Raw genomic sequence first — 18,301 nt, forward strand, 5'->3', positions numbered from 1 at the left:
TCTGAGTGTCGTGGACGAATAGTGCGAGCTGTGTTTCACACCACCGTCTTTTTCGAAACCCATGCTGATTCCTACATAGGAGATTTGTAGTCTCCAGAAAAGTCATTATACTCGAACATAATACGTATTGCAAAATTCTGCAACTCATCAACGTTAGAGATATAGGTCTATAATTCTGCACATCTGTTCGACGTCCCTTCTTGAAAACGGGAATGACCTGTGCCCTTTTCCACTCCTATGGAAGGCTATGCTTTTATAGAGACCTATCGCCGCAAGAAGTGGGGCAAGTTCCTTCGCGTACTCTGTGTAAAATCGAACTGGTATCCCATCATGTACAGCGGTCTCTCCTCCTTTGAGCGATTTTGTTTTTCTCTCCCTCTGTCATCTATTTCGATATCTACCAATTTGTCACCTGTAAGACAGTCTAGAGAAGGAACTCAAGTGCAGTCTTCCTCTACGGCGGGACGAAGCCTCCCCATCGTCTCTATGCCCCGGTTTAAGACGTATATACATAGTATCGGCAAAGGCGTGAGACAGTGAACAGTGCCCGGTACATCGTCATGTTGGAGAATGACGCAAAGCTGGCAATACGAGCAGTCACAGAGGACAGTCTATCTAGGGGCGTTCCTATCCTTCACGAAAACGCGCGCCCCCATATCGCCACTGCTACTCTAGCCATCATTCGGAGATTGAGACGAAAACCTTTTATTCGAAAGAAATAGAAAAGTTGGTGCAACGGTATTAGATGTGTATCGAAAAGAAGGGGAGTTATGATGAAAAATGACATCTTGCTTGTATCTGTAAGTGAAATATACTCCTGGAAATGGAAAAAAGAACACATTGACACCGGTGTGTCAGACCCACCATACTTGCTCCGGACACTACGAGAGGGCTGTACAAGCAATGATCACACGCACGGCACAGCGGACACACCAGGAACCGCGGTGTTGGCCGTCGAATGGCGCTAGCTACGCAGCATTTGTGCACCGCCGCCGTCAGTGTCAGCCAGTGTGCCGTGGCATACGGAGCTCCATCGCAGTCTTTAACACTGGTAGCATGCCGCGACAGCGTGGACGTGAACCGTATGTGCAGTTGACGGACTTTGAGCGAGGGCGTATAGTGGGCATGCGGGAGGCTGGGTGGACGTACCACCGAATTGCTCAACACGTGGGGCGTGAGGTCTCCACAGTACATCGATGTTGTCGCCAGTGGTCGGCGGAAGGTGCACGTGCCCGTCGACCTGGGACCGGACCGCAGCGACGCACGGATGCACGCCAAGACCGTAGGATCCTACGCAGTGCCGTAGGGGACCGCACCGCCACTTCCCAGCAAATTAGGGACAGTGTTGCTCCTGGGGTATCGGCGAGGACCATTCGCAACCGTCTCCATGAAGCTGGGCTACGGTCCCGCACACCGTTAGGCCGTCTTCCGCTTACGCCCCAACATCGTGCAGCCCGCCTCCAGTGGTGTCGCGACAGGCGTGAATGGAGGGACGAATGGAGACGTGTCGTCTTCAGCGATGAGAGTCGCTTCTGCCTTGGTGCCAATGATGGTCGTATGCGTGTTTGGCGCCGTGCAGGTGAGCGCCACAATCAGGACTGCATACGACCGAGGCACACAGGGCCAACACCCGGCATCATGGTGTGGGGAGTGATCTCCTACACTGGCCGTACACCTCTGGTGATCGTCGAGGGGACACTGAATAGTGCACGGTACATCCAAACCGTCATCGAACCCATCGTTCTACCATTCCTAGACCGGCAAGGGAACTTGCTGTTCCAACAGAACAATGCACGTCCGCATGTTCCCGTGCCACCCAACGTGCTCTAGAAGGTGTAAGTCAACTACCCTGGCCAGCAAGATCTCCGGATCTGTCCCCCATTGAGCATGTTTGGGACTGGATGAAACGTCGTCTCACGCGGTCTGCACGTCCAGCACGAACGCTGGTCCAACTGAGGCGCCAGGTGGAAATGGCATGGCAAGCCGTTCCACAGGACTACATCCAGCATCTCTATGATCGTCTCCATGGGAGAATAGCAGCCTGCATTGCTGCGAAAGGTGGATATACACTGTACTAGTGCCGACATTGTGCATGCTCTGTTGCCTGTGTCTATGTACCTGTGGTTCTGTCAGTGTGATCATGTGATGTATCTGACCCCAGGAATGTGTCAATAAAGTTTCCCCTTCCTGGGACAATGAATTCACGGTGTTCTTATTTCAATTTCCAGGAGTGTATATGCTTGGCAAAAAAATAGTTTGCTGTTACTTTTTCAATAATCTTTCTTAAAAGATATAGTCGCCGTTGACTGAATAAAATATTTATTGTTACTATTGGAATTTCGGCCATATGGCCACTTTCAAGTAACACGGTAATGTTACCTTAACACAAATACAATAGTGAAGCACAGGGTGTATGTACATAACTAAGTAAACATTGGGATTCTCACAGTCAAAAGGCTGCATTTTGACTACGACATGTACTCATCTCAGACAGTTTTATATTCTGTCAGAATGTAAGTAATGTACATTTATCTCCAATTTTTATAATTGAGCTACTTTCTTAATGAAATGTTTGCTTAATTATGTATACACACCCTGTGCTTCACTTTTGTATTTTTGTGTTTGGGTAACTTTGTAGTGTTTCTTGAAAATGGCCATAAGGCTGAAATTGCAATAGTAACAATGAATATTTTATGCAGTCAACGGCGACTATGATGTCTCTAAAGAAATATTATATGACTGTCAATCACAACCATGAGAAGTTTCTCAATAATCGTCGTACGAGAAATTAGAGCGAATACAGAGACCTACAGACAATCATGCTTTTCTCGCGCTGTTCCCAAATGGAACAGGTGAGGGGGATCAGACAGTGGTTCGGTTGGGTTGACTGTGGGAAGAGACCAAACTGCGAGGTCATCGGTCTCGTCGGATCAGGGAAGGACGTGGAAGGAAGTCGGCCGTGCCCTTTCAGAGGAACCATACCGGCATTTGCCTGGAGCGGTTTAGGGAAATCACGAAAAACCTAAATCAGGATGGCCGGACACGGGATTGAACCGTCGTCAAGCATGTATACCGGAGTCTTTTGACGCTCCTTCTCGGTTTCGTTAGCTCGCTCTGTGATTCGTCACGGGTACGCTCACAACACGCGTAGTGAAAGAGCACAGAGGGAGGGGAAAGTTGCAAACGGGCAGGCGATGCGCAGACCGGGCCTTCAGTCTGCTAACGTGCCCGCGCAGACGCAGACAGCGTCGGACGCGGCGTCCCGGCGTCTGTGTCTTATCAGGGGCCGGACCGCCGAGAAAAAGTGGCGGTTCCGTGTGCGGAACGGAACAACGGCCGCACCGTAATTGAAAAACGTGTCGGAGAGCCTGCGCGGCGGCAGCGGAGCCTGCGAATACCGGCGCCAGATGGCAGCACGCGCCACTGCCCAGCCAGCGCACGGGCCACCCGTCCATTGTCTCGCGTAACAACGCTGCGGCGGCGGGGCAGAGTGTAGCCGCTGCCCCTCAGATTAAACCGAGCCGCGGCTGGCTTATTGGAAGCCCCAGATTAAATCTGCCGCCAGTGGCAGCCCATCCGCGGCCGTAGCTGTAGGTGTTCTCTCTTCATAATGCCCGTCCACACGGCACGCGGCGAGACCCTCCAGTACAGGCGTGCCAGGGACACATAAGATGTTCTCTCTCCCTCTCTCCGTCGCTCCCTCCCTCTCCCTCCCTCTCTGTCTCTCTCTCTCTCTCCTTGTTCTTCTTCCGATACTTTGAAAGACGGCGAAAGCGAAACTGACTGTTTCGTCTACTGTAGATCGTATTAATCTGATTTGAAAACAGCGTATTCCTTTCTTTTTGTTAACGGTTATGCGATAGTAATTGCCAGCGCATGGAGTACTTGGAGGCGTTTTATTTCTCGAGAATGACGTTTGGCTGGGCTGGCAATTTCAAAGACAGCATCTCTAGCTGTTTAATTCTTTGGAGGGGGACACCTTTCGATAGCTTTTAACTTCTCAGGGTCCTTCTCTATCCCTTCTGTGGTAATAATGTGTTCCAAAAAGTTAATTTCTTTTCTATCTAGTTCACATTTCTTGAACTGCAATGTCATTCTTCCTTTCTGTAATGCAACAAAAACGTGTTCCAATAAATCGCAATATCCCCTCCATTCTTCAGTAGCTATCAACAAATCGTCCACATAAATTGTGAATCGACAGCTTAGTTCCCTTCCTAACACCCAAACTAAAGCACGTATGAATATAGAAAACTTAAGAATTTAAATCAAATGGTACCACCTCGAAATGATAACAGCAAAAAGGAAAGCTGCACATTTGATTGAATCGAAATCCAACGCGATTTGTCAGTACACACATACTTAAGATCTAAGCTGGATAAATATTTGATATCATTGAACATTTGCAACATTTCATCTAATCAATCAGGACGGTCTATTTCCCTTTTCACTATCTTTTTTAAAGTCCTGGCATCAATTACCACTCTTACCCCACCGTCCTTCTGACTTATTATTGTATTCACTGTTACTACGCTCTATAACTCCCTATTCAAACATCGTGTCAGTTTCGGCTTCAACAGCTTGTTTTTTCGCTGTCGGTACCGGATATAGGTAAACGAAAAACTGTTTACGTGGCAGAATTTCGATGCTTTACTTAGAAACATTACCAGGAGTATCTGAAAAGACGCTGTAATTTTGATCCAATATTTTCAGTAACTCGTTTTTTTGCACTGGATCCAAATACGGTATGTCACTGACAATTTTACGAAATTCTTCTAACATCTGGTCTAAACGTTTGATGCTCCTTACGTGATAAACTTCACACGATTCTGATTCTTCATTATTAGTGTCTGCCTCCATCATCACAGATTCAAGGTCTTCATTGGTTTCTTCAAACTCTACGTTCACAGTCCCTTCTTCACTCATGATACCAACAATTTAATTTGCGCAGCTGATGACTACCTGTTGTTTCTGTAGACAATCTTTGCTGGTAATCACTTCGGTGCTAAGCTCAGAAATCACCAGAAAATGATGTGTAAAAGGACGACCCTCTATTACAAATTCTATCAAAATCTACATCCTAATCAGTTTGCTTTTTCTTCCAGGCGCGCCCCGAATTATGATTCCTTGTACTGACATTAGGACTATTCCTCGCTTATTTTTAATGTATTCGTAAAAATATTGAGACATCGCACTAACGTGGGAACCAGTGTCCAACAATGCTCTAATTTTGTAACCATCCACATGTATGAACATCAAGAGCTCAGATGGAAACCCAGTTCTAAGCAAAGAAGGGAAAGCAAAAAGGTGGAAGGAGTATATAGAGGGCCTATACAAGGGCGATGTACTTGAGGACAATATTATGGAAGTGGAAGAGGATGTAGATCAAGATGAAATGGGAGATACGATACTGCGTGAAGAATTTGACAGAGCACTGAAAGACCTGAGTCGAAACAAGGCCCCCGGAGTAGACAACATTCCATTGGAACTACTGACGGCCTTGGCAGAGCCAGTCCTGACAAAACTCTACCATCTGGTGAGCAAGATGTATGAAACAGGCAAATACCCTCAGACTTCAAGAAGAATATAATAATTCCAATCCCAAAGAAACCAGGTGTTGACAGATGTGAAAATCACCGAACAATCAGTTTAATAAGCCACTGCTGCAAAATACTAACACGAATTCTTTACAGACGAATGGAAAATCTTGTAGAAGCCGACCTCTGGGAAGATCAGTTTGAATTCCGTAGAAATACTGGAACACGTGAGGCAATACTGACCTTACGACTTGTCTTAGAAGAAAGATTAAGGAAAGGCAAACCTACGTTTCTATCATTTGCAGACTTAGAGAAAGCTTCTGACAATGTTGACTGGCATACTCTCTTTCAAATTCTAAAGGTGGCAGGGGTAAAACACAGGGAGCGAAAGGCTATTTACAATTTGTACAGAAACCAGATGGCATGAGAGTCAAGGGGCATGAAAGGGAGGCAGTGGTTGGTAAGAGAGTGAGACAGGGTTGTAGCCTATCCCCGATGTTATCCAATCTATATATTGAGCAAGCAGTAAAGGAAACAAAAGAAAAAATCGGAGTAGGTATTAAAGTCCATGGAGAAGAAATAAAAACTTTGAGGTTCGCCGATGACATTGTAATTCTGTCAGAGACAGCAAAGGACTTGGAAGAGCAGTTGAATGGAACGGACAGTATCTTGAAAGGAGGATACAAGATGAACATCAACAAAAGCAAAACGAGGATAATGGAATGTAGTAGAATTAAGTCGGGTGATGCTGAGGGAATTAGATTAGGAAATGAGACACGTAAAGTAGTAAAGGAGTTTTGCTATTTGGGGAACAGAATAACTGATGATGGTCGAAGTAGAGAGGATATAAAATGTAGACTGGCAATGGCAAGGAAAGCGTTTCTGAAGAAGAGAAATTTATTAACATCAAGTATTGATTTAAGTGTGAGGATGTCATTTCTGAAAGTATTTGTATGGAGTGTAGCCATGTATGGAAGTGAAACATGGACGATAAATAGTTTGGACAAGAAGAGAATAGAAGCTTTCGAAATGTGGTGTTACAGAAGAATGCTGAAGATCAGATGGGTAGATCACATAACTAATGAGGATGTATTGAATAGGATTGGGGAGAAGAGAAGTTTGTGGCACAACTTGCCCAGAAGAAGGGAGCGGTTGGTAGGACATGTTCTGAGGCATCAAGGGATCACCAATTTAGTATTGGAGGGCAGCGTGGAGGGTAAAAATCGTAGAGGGAGACCAAGAGATGAATACACTAGGCAGATTCAGAAGGATGTAGATTGCAGTAGGTACTGGGAGATGAAGAAGCTTGCACAGTATAGAGTAGCATGGAGAGCTGCATCAAACCAGTCTCAGGACTGAAGACCACAACAACAACAACAACAAACCTCAATCGGGATTATGGTTTGTTTCATCACTTTCACTTCCTTGTCCTCTTGTTCCTCCCAGTATAAGTCTTGGTCTACCATTAAATCTTCTCCTAAAATGGTATTCCTCTCTTTACATTCTAAGTCAGGTGGTTCTTTCTACTTTCCGATCGCAAAATCCTTCACGATCTTCAGTTGTTGCTGTTTAGTGATCATTTCGTCCGGTGGTTCCTTTTTCTTTGGATCCATTATGTCTTCCGGATCCCGTATAGGTTTTACTGGTTCTTCACAAGTCTCGTCATTCACAGATTTTATTTCCTCTTGACAAACTTCTTTTTCCTATTTACAGTCCACTTTCGGCAACTTTTCGCACGAAATATTCTCGTCCTCTGGTATTTTCACTTCTATCAGACGAAGTTTTTCAGTGAGCTTCGTTTCCTCCGATTCTGGATCACTAGACTGATTTCTTCATTTTCATTTAAATCGGCATCTTCGCTATCACTGTCAGCTTCTAACATGAAATCCCTTCTAATTTTCTTTGAGAATTCTGGATCGTCACTAGTCTCGTAATTCATGCAGTTCTGGATTCGTTCTACAGTAACGGGTTCCCCTTCTTTCTCTTTTGTAACAGGCAGACTGTTTTGCTCTGTTGGTAGTTTGTCTTCATCAGAACTGTCTTCCTCATCTTCCTTGATGTCATCAGTTTGCACTTCATAAACATTATAATCTTTGTAGATTTCTATCAATCGCACAAGTTAGTTTTCGTTCAAATCAGACTTATGAATGACAGAGACGTGCCGGCCGCTGTGGCTAAGCGGTTCTAGGCGCTTCAGTCCGGAACCGCACTGCTGCAACGGTCGCAGGTTCGAATCCTGCCTCGGGCATCGATGTGTGTGATGTCCTTAGGTTATTTAGGTTTGAGTAGTTTTAAGTCTAGGGGACTGATGATCTCAAATGTTCCATAATGCTCAGAGCCATTTTTTTGACAGAAACGTTATCAGCACTTCCGTTGTCACAGAATGATTCTTCATCAGAGTGTAAATCTCCTAATTCGCGTCTACTTACGACCGCTTCATTTTCCCTAACATTAGCGACACGCGTCCTCTGCACGTTGCTTTTTGATTCAATTGCATTGGCAGCTCGCTTACTCTGTGCGGCTCTAAACAATAAACCTTCCTCCTTTACCTCCTTTCCGGTCTGGCAACACGATCTTCCTTTTCGTTACACTGCTTTATAGTGTCATACAGATTACTCAGCTGTATACGCCAATTATCAGTTCCGTACAAACTCTCCTCAGTTACAGCACGTTGTCTGTCCGTAGCCCCTGAATTGGTTACAGCAGGCGATGCCCCGTCTACTGGCTTATTCACAGCCTCAGCTGATTGCACTGTGATGTCACTCTCCATCTGCACTGCCATAGAATTAATTCTCGCTACAGCGGTGCGCTGCAGGGTCTTGTTAGCGCACGAAATCCGTTCGTTGCTAGTCGATTGTGATTCACCTGCAGTACCATCTGTTGCGGCAGTCCTAATGCCCTGCCGCTCATCTGCACCATACTGAAACTTACTGAAGCTTCTCTGTCTATGCCGAAAATATTTCTAGCGTTCGGGTCTCCTGTATCTTGTTTCCCAGTCCTTTCGGCCCTTAACGTTCGCGTTATTTAGTTTAACTCCTCTCTATGGGAGTTATTTTGCGGCCTATGTCCTATTCCACGATGGTTAGATGAAACCTTTCTCAGACCCTACCTCTTTGAACAGTATTAACCTGATGCAGGTTACGATTCTACTCATCACTGATGTTATTCCGATCGTTCCTTTCATTCCAACGGCTATTATTCTTACGGAAGTTTTTTTCTCGCCAGTGGTCTTCGTCAATCACTTTTTCTAAAAACGCAGAAAAGATACAGTGGTTAGTGTTTACATGTCTTTTGGAATATTTTGAGAATTTCATATGATCTCTGAATCATCCCCTCGATTGCTAAAGTGAGCCGATCTCCTATACCATGACTCACAAAATTCTTTCATGTTCATTCGGCCGTTACCTCCGAACATTTTCCCCATTATAAAATTAAGCCAGAGGCTATTTAGTATCTGCTCAGACCCATATTCGTCCAAGAACTTATGCTCAAATTTACCAAAGGTCATTGCTTCAGTGCTTAAGTTAATGCCCCTTCGCTTAGCATCTCCTGCTAAACCACTAATTACAACATTTACTTTTCCCTGATCTGTGATATTTTCAGCAAATAACCTGTCGCAGTTCTTAATAAAATCCACAGGGAATAATCAACTGTGTTTTTGGTAAGGGTCGAAATTTTCTTCGCTCTCTAGTACATAGTAAACTGGTGTTCCGTCTTCCACATAAGTACTATTACACGTAATCTGTCTTTCTAGGTCACTAACTTTTTTAAGTAGGCTGTTTAGGTTTTTTTCATTGGTAACGCCACGTAGCGCTCTGGATGAAAATCACTGCCTGTGCTGTATGCAGTCTGTGGTTGGTTTGCATTGTTGTTTGCTATTGTAGTGTTGGGTAGCTGGATGTCAACAGCGTGTAGCGTTGGGCATTTGAAGGTGAGCCGCCAGCAGTGCTGGACGTGGGGAGTGAGATGGCGGAGTTTTGAGAGCGGATGATCTGGGCAGAGACAGTAAATTTGTAAGACTGGATGTCATGAACTGATATATATATATATATTGTTATTTTTGAACACTATTAAGGCACATACATTGTTTGTTCTGTTTCAAAATCTGTCAATTGCTAACTATGCCTATCAGTAGTTAGTGCCTTCAGTAGTTAGAATCTTTTATTTAGCTGGCAGTATTGGCGCTCGCTGTATTGCAGTAGTTTTAATAACGAAGATTTTTGTGAGGTAAGTGATTCATGAAAGGTATAGGTTATTGTTAGTCACGGCCATTCTTTTGTAGGGATTATTAAAAGTCAGATTGCGTTGGGCTAAAAATGTTGTGTAGTCAGTTTAGTGATGATCTGAATAAGTAAAGAGAGAAATGTCTGAGTACTTTCAGTTTTGCTCAGATGTTTGAAAATCAAATAATGTAAAAGCTTTATCAGCACAAAAATTCATAAATTTTTCTAAGGGGACGTTACAACTTTTTCTTGTATACTGGAAGTGTTATTGGAACACTTCTTATCGCAGTGCTCTACTTTCCTTTCTAGGTTTTTCTGTCTCTTGAACAATCATTCTCAGCTGAAAAATGTGTTCTTCGTTCGCTTTTGTTATTGATCTGTTAACATGGGAAAACTTTTCATCAAGCTTTGACTCTACCATAGGCTCGACCTGTTCCTGTGTTTTCTCTACTTCTGTTTCAAACCTGTGTTAATGCCCACAATTTCTGCCTATATATTACTAACAGTTTCACGTAAATCTTTCTTCATGTTAAGAACTTACACAGTCAGAAAGCCTATTTTATTTTTTTTTCTAACTTTTGGTTTCCATTTCCATTTGTTCACTGTGTTTCTTAAGTTTTTCGTTTATACTAGCAGTATTTTCTGATATACGTTTATTAACTTTAGCCTGTTTCTGATTAATTTTATTCTGACTTTCAAATTTTTCAATTGACGCCTGGATGTTTCCACTCAAAATTGAAGTGTTCTTGTTTTCTGCTATCAGATGTATGTACATACTGTGTAGTAATGCATGCAAATCTATTGGCTGTCACTCATTTTGCTAATGATTGTCTACTCTCTTGTCTACTGAATCTCTTAATCTATTTCTTTTTTAATCTAAGATGGGCTTAACAGAATAGAAGTCTCATTCCCCAAATCAATATTTTCTACCTGCTGTTTCATCAATAAAATCGATCCTGCTCTGTCCTGATACTGATAACTTGAAACGTCCCCTTAGAAGAATTATACACGACTGTGCTTAAACTGACACACAATAGTTTTTAGCGCAACGCAATCTGACTTTCAATAATCCCTACAAAAGAATGGCCCTGACTAACATTAACCTATACCTTTCACAAATCACTTACCTCACAAAAAATCTTCGTTACTCGAACTACTGCAATATAGCGAGCACCACTACTGCCAGCTAAATAAAAGATTCAAATTACTGAAGGCACTAACTACTGACAGGCATAGTTAGCGAATGAAAGATTTTAATAGAGTACAAACAATGTATTTACATTAATAGTCAAACTATATATAGCAGTTCATGACATCCAGTCTTACAAATTTCAAAACTCCGTCATCTCTCTCCCCACGTCCACCACTGCTGGCGGCTCACCTCCAACTGCGCAACGCTATGCGCTGTTAGCATTCAGCTGCCTCTGCTCAACACTACAAGGGAAGACAACAATGCAAACTAAACACACACTGCACACAGCACAGCCAGTGATTTTTCATACCGAGCGCTAAGCGGCGTTACCAATAAGAAAACCTAAACAGCCTACTTACATAGCCCCCATGCTCCACACAAAAAAATTTACAAATTGTTTTGGGCAGTGGCCAATGCAGATTTGAAAAATTTTTTCATAATTACAATGACAAAGAAATGAAATGCACACACCTATCGATACAATGTTGGTCAAAAGCCAAAATTTTCTCACTGTCCATAAAGACATTCCTGATCATTCATCAAAATAAAATTGCCGTGTTTTTCTCAAAGTCTGAGTAGTAAAAGAAAATGCACATGGAAGTAGTGGATTTCCATGCAGTCTTGAAGAAGTAGTGTTGTCCTTTCAACGAAAGAAAGTGCTGACTCTCGACATGCAGACAGGTAATGGGCCACAGAGAGTCAAACGATGTTGAAGACTATCGGTACGTAGGTCATCACAGAGCAGACCCACTGTAGTCCTGGTAGAGATTACTATTGGTGGGCCACCAGAGGTGCAGACCCACTGCAGTTCTTGTGGAAATAATGGTATTGGTGGGTCGTCAAAGGTGTAGACCCACTGTAGTCCTTGTAGAGATGGCCAGCAGCCATCTGTTTGACTGTGCAGGTGCACAATCACCACTGAAGAGTCTTGCGGATAGTATAGCAAGTCCATAACCACCACTTGTACACTCACAAAAATTGTTTTTGTAATGTCCTTACAACCAGCAATGCTGTTATCCAGTCCCTTATTGAATTATTAACACACGTGCAAACGCTATCAGTCCCTACTTCTCACATATTGTCCATATACTATGACCAACAGAAACGTGTGCAGTGAAATGTAATTTACAAGTTACTTAATTTGATGAACTGGTGTCAGTTACAATTTTATAACATAAGAATGCAGTAACAAAGGTACAAAATACATCTTTAAAGAACATAACAATACAGATAATATTTTCAGTAGTACAGGCTTTACAAAAGAATCGAAATAGCAAATACATCAGTGTTACAAAAATTATGACATAAGTACATACGTAAAAGATCAGAATAACTTTTGAAACATCAACTTCACACATGAGCATTAAAACAAAACACAATAAGTAATGTCTGAACATATTTACAAAGAAAATAACATAGTATTTGAAAAATACTACAACATTAATCTTATTAGCTAAACACATAAAGACAGGAAAAAGACAAATACACAAGGGTACATAAACACATAGAGGGATAATACGAAAGGAAAGGACAGGGTTTGTTTTACTGCAGTATTTTGCATAGAGATCTCCCTTAGTTCATCAATATTCCCAAAAAGTCCTATCTAAACCTGCTTTCTGAATTCTGTTCACATCCTCTTTCAAAAATAGTTTTCCTCCACTGTACACAACTTTTTTGGCCAAACCATTTTCTTATAGCTTCTCAATGCTTTTCTTCCAATTCATCAAAGTTAGATTCTTATATAGTCTACCCCCTCTTAAACTAACTTAAATCTACTGAGCTCAGATGCTAAACTAAGGGACGAGGCAAAGCAGCAGCACAAAACAAATTAATACAAACAGCAATGTCCCAAAAAAATGCAATAGCTTATAACTAAACATGACAAAGCTCAAGCAGAAAAAATATTACAGTAAAAATGTGTAATACCTATGTCACACCTTAACACTAGAGTGATGCATCACTAGAACATACACTAGCAGATAAGTTACCAAATCGTAAAAAAAATTATTTTTGTAAGTCCTGTGAAGGGAAATGTCTATTTGTGCTCTCTTTTCTAGGGAAGTACATCATAAAATGATTCTTTACTGGGTCTGTAGATAGAAAGTAGTTATATTAGTACATGTATTAAATTTTAATTTAAACAATGCTGCGTTGCAGATAGAAACTGAATATTAAACAAAATGAGCAATCTCTCAGCTAGAAAGACAATAGGTATAAAATGTTTCTCGTCATTTCATTTCAGTAAATATCATAAGTTAAGAACTCAACGGTGTTTTCAGGTTTGAGGGTTTCGTATTTACGATGCTTTCTTCAAAGGAATGTCAATAGCGAGGATAATGGCCTCTTTTTTTTTTCTCCACCTGTGCCTCTGACAGGCACACACTGGCTTTCTTTTGTCAGGTGGTTGTCGCGCAGCTGGGTGCCCACGACGCATTATACGTGCTGGTGGTCTCTTAACTGTCTTATCGAAATATTTACGACACAAGTTTCCGCTACAGTGGCAGTCTCATATAAAAATACTTTCACAGGTTGAGAATTTGCGTTACAAATGTGTAGAAAATAAAATCCTATAAATTTAACAGCGTCCAAAAAATGTTCGACAACATTGTGATACTTTACGCATTTACACACATTTCATAACTCTTAAAGTACGATTTTTGGTTTCCAGCATCCTTTTTCACAAACCAGAGTCCCTAACCACTACTCTTTATTCCTTACCTTATTACACATATACATATTCGTCGACACTTCTTCAATATTTCATCATAGTAAATACACAGCATAATCAAATTCCTCATATAGCATCAGCTTATTATTGATCATAAGCATACCTCAAAAGCATAATACACATAGTCATCGTAATAATAACAGCATAACACCTCAGTCAACTCTCAAATTCGTCGTAGCTTCCTCCACTAATTTCAAAACCTAAAAAAAATTCTCTTCTCATGTCAAAAGTGTCATCTACCACAAACGTACTTTAAAAATCACGATCCCATACCAAATACGTCATTCAAAGCTCTCATAGTATCACAATGGTTGTGAAAAAATATGAACAGTTCATAAAGTACAGACAAATACAATTTCGTAAGTGTGAAGTTATCCAACTGTGTAATTACGTAAACATGTGTCACTGATGTAGTAAAAAAAATGTTTGTCTCTCTCAGCTGAATGATCAGATAGCTGTGTAATTATGTGTTAGAGAAACATGGTACCGATGTGTAAAGTTGTATAAACAAATACCATATTGGCTAGGGCTCCTTGTGCTTGCCAAACACATGGTACACAAAGTAAGCGTGTACCCCCCTGAGGATTAATGTAATTACAGGTGTTACAGATTACAGCAATGGAATGAAATGTATCATGGAAAACTTTCTTTTTAATTCAAATATGTTGAAAATAAATGGTTTAAGTACAAACTTAATCACTCATATACGTTTACTGTAGCGCTAAACTGTGCGTCTTGTTGTAAGATAATCTCTGTGAAAGTGTCGTTGGTATCGTCCTCCGAAAGCTAAGTTCTGCAGAAGCCAATGTACTTACCTCAAGATAAACAAAAGTGAAATTCTATGCGTATAGATATCATAGTTATTACGTACCTTATCGTGATCAAGAAAGTACTATAATGTAACGTATTGTTGTTATACGGAAAAGGCTGTCTCATTGTAGCTATACCACAAAAGTTACTAGTAAAACATGTTTTACTTTCCAGAGTAATTCAGAAAAATTGTGCAGGTATTAAACAGATACACCGCAAAAGCAACATTGTAAATTGTCACTCATTAGTAGCGTCGTGATATAATCGTGTAGCTGTCACATATACTAACCACTGTGTCATCTGGTATCTCACAGAAAGTACTTTAAATCCAGAATGTATCTTCAAGTAAACCAAAATGTTGCATTAAAATTTCATTAGCAGTACTGGTAAATGTTCTAAGAATGTGAGCCTTATGGTCGTTACGATCTATTGACACGTAATCAGCATGGCTTCAGAAAACATCGCTCTTGTGCAACGCAGCTAGCTCTTTATTCGCACGAAGTAATGGCCGCTATTGAAAGGGGATCTCAAGTTGATTCCGTATTTCTAGATTTCCGGAAAGCTTTTGACACCGTTCCTCACAAGCGACTTCTAATCAAGCTGCGGAGCTATGGGGTATCGTCTCAGTTGTGCGACTGGATTCGTGATTTCCTGTCAGGAAGGTCGCAGTTCGTAGTAATAGACGGCAAATCATCGAGTAAAACTGAAGTGATATCAGGTGTTCCCCAGGGAAGCGTCCTGGGACCTCTACTGTTCCTGATCTATATAAATGACCTGGGTGACAATCTGAGCAGTTCTCTTAGGTTGTTCGCAGATGATGCTGTAATTTACCGTCTAGTAAGGTCATCCGAAGACCAGTATCAGCTGCAAAGCGACTTAGAAAAGATTGCTGTATGGTGTGTCAGGTGGCAGTTGACGCTAAATAACGAAAAGTGTGAGATGATCCACATGAGTTCGAAAAGAAATCCGTTGGAATTCGATTACTCGATAAATAGTACAATTGTCAAGGCTGTCAATTCAACTAAGTACCTGGGTGTTAAAGTTACGAACAACTTCAGTTGGAAGGACCACATAGATAATATTGTCGGGAAGGCGAGCCAAAGGTTGCGTTTCATTGGCAGGACACTTAGAAGATGCAACAAGTCCACTAAAGAGACAGCTTACACTACACTCGTTCGTCCTCTGTTAGAATATTGCTGCGCGGTGTGGGATCCTTACCAGGTGGGATTGACGGAGGACATCGAGAGGGTGCAAAGAAGGGCAGCTCGTTTTGTATTATCGCGTTATAGGGGAGAGAGTGTGGCAGATATGATACACGAGTTGGGATGGAAGTCATTACAGCATAGACGTTTTTCGTCGCGGCGAGAGCTTTTTACGAAATTTCAGTCACCAACTTTCTCTTCCGAATGCGAAAATATTTTGTTGAGCCCAACCTACATAGGTAGGAATGATCATCAAAATAAAATAAGAGAAATCAGAGCTCGATCAGAAAGGTTTAGGTGTTCGTTTTTCCCGCTCGCTGTTCGGGAGTGGAATAGTAGAGAGATAGTATGATTCTGGTTCGATGAACCCTCTGCCAAGCACTTAAATGTGAATTGCAGAGTAGTCATGTAGATGTAGATGTAATCGTGCCACTAACAAGCAAGTAGGTACACACACAATAACACTGTGTCGTCAGTTCACTATAACAATGCATTTGTAATTTCTGTTTAAAAATTTTCCCTAGGTTCTAGACTGGATAGTTAACTTCAAAACATTGTTGAATGTTAACAGTTTCTCAGTGTCACAAAGCATACTAGAAATGTGAAGCGAAAAGTTATATGGCAAATACAAAGTTAAAAAGGAGATTATCTTTCAATAAGCGGTTTTACATGTGAAATGTAGTACAATCCTTTACTCTCCCTAGTGCTCAGAGTTAACTTGAACGCAATTGTCATGCGGTATACGTCGGTAAAGAATACTGGAGTTTTTCTCAAGGTTAGCGCCTATGTCATTTTTCGCTGAGCCAGCCGGCGCACGTGGCTGCCTGCGGTGCGAGTCTTTGTCTGCTATCTCTTTGTTGGCGTGCGTCTTTATTGGGATTAGGAGACCTAACTTCTACAAACTCACCTTGTCGAGAGGGCCCTGACCTGTTTGAAGCTCGCCAGCTCTGATGGAATTCAGGTCTGTCGTTTTGTCGGAAGTTCCTATAGTTTCTTTCTTGTCGGTCACGTGGTGGAGAATTTCTTCCGTAATCGTAACTGCGTAGTGGACCGTTGCGTCTAAAGTTATTCTGTCTCCCTTGATAATAATTATTTCGGTTTCCGTATTGTCTGTTCCTCTGATTGTCTCTGTGATAGTCATTACCTCGGAGAGGTGATCTTTCCCTGTAATAATTACTACTCTCCAACGGTTGTCATACGCGTGGTGTCTATTTTGGTCACGATTTACGATGTACGAATAGCCTTGTGGTGTATTATTTCTGTCATCGCGTAATTGTGACAGGTGTGACCTGTAATTGTTGTGCTCCTGTTTTCGCGTTCCGCGATTGTCAGTGTCAATTTCCAGTTCTTGTAACAGTCACTGAAAAGCTTCAATGTCGTCTTTGCATCGTCCTGCTAAAATAATCTGTCGTAAATGTTCAGGTAATTTGATTAAGCAAATGCGGATGAGTTCTGAGGGGCTGTATGGGTTTGAAAGATACTGATTCTTATGTAACATGTCTTCAAAATATTTCACAAGACTGGAAAATTCAAATTGTTCGAAATGTTTCATCATTATGATGCTATGTTTTACTCGGTCTTGTGTGGCTTGGGACCAATATGCTGAGAGGAAGGCATGGTGAAATTCTCCTTCACTGTGGCAATCGTGAATGACCGATCACATTCTTACAGCTGGTTCATTCTCTAAGTAGCTACACATAAATTCTAATCTGTGTTCTAATGACCATTTTGGAGGAAAACAATGAGAGAATTGATGAAGCCACGCTTGTGGATGAATGTCGTTGCCAGAATTCTTAAATGTTTTGAATTTACGTGTAGTAATGCACAGCTTATAGTCAAAATCATCGTGTCAGCGGGTCGCATATCGGTCATTGTTACGTCGTTTCGGCGGTTCCATCTCAAAATTCGGTGTACTTTGCCAATTTCTTTCATAATCTCCAAAGTGCCCTGTGTTGTTATTTTGTGGCAGTTCCGTATTTTTATGTCCCTCTTCCCGTATTGGAGTGCGAGTGTCCTCTGAAATACGTAATTCTTGTATTACCTGCGTCAGCTGATCTTGTACTTCCCGGATTTCTCTTTGGTGTTGCGTATTAATTTGATTCTGATTTTGTTTGGATTTCCTAATTTGTTCGAACTCTTCTGTGTCATTGAAGACTACCGGTTTTGTGTCATTCAGATTTCATCTACCTTCGTAGATAAATTATTTAGCTGATCCGAAAGTTCAACTACTTTCTCTGATAATGAACTAATGTCCTCCATGTGTCTTTCTGAACCAATTTTCAGAGTATCTACTGTGTCCTTTAAGTTTTCTTGAGTTTTTGCAAGTTGCGTAACCAAATCGGTAGATGCAACTGAGTCAATTTTAGCTTGCAAGGTCTCATGATTTTCATGAACATTTGTTTGCAGTTCTTTTATGGCTGCTTCGTGATTCTGTAATGCATTTTCAAGCCGCGAAAAAATAGTTTGGAAATGCTCACAAATTACAGACTTTTTGACATTTCAATTCGATTTTATGTAATTCAGTAGTTAAATCTTCACGTGTTTGTTGAAGCGTATGTTGCACTGAGTCTAACTTTTGAAGCTTTTGCTCCATTGCGTCTAACTTTTGCTGT

Source organism: Schistocerca gregaria, chromosome 5, assembly GCF_023897955.1.
Source record: "Schistocerca gregaria isolate iqSchGreg1 chromosome 5, iqSchGreg1.2, whole genome shotgun sequence".
Classification (NCBI taxonomy): domain Eukaryota; kingdom Metazoa; phylum Arthropoda; class Insecta; order Orthoptera; family Acrididae; genus Schistocerca; species Schistocerca gregaria.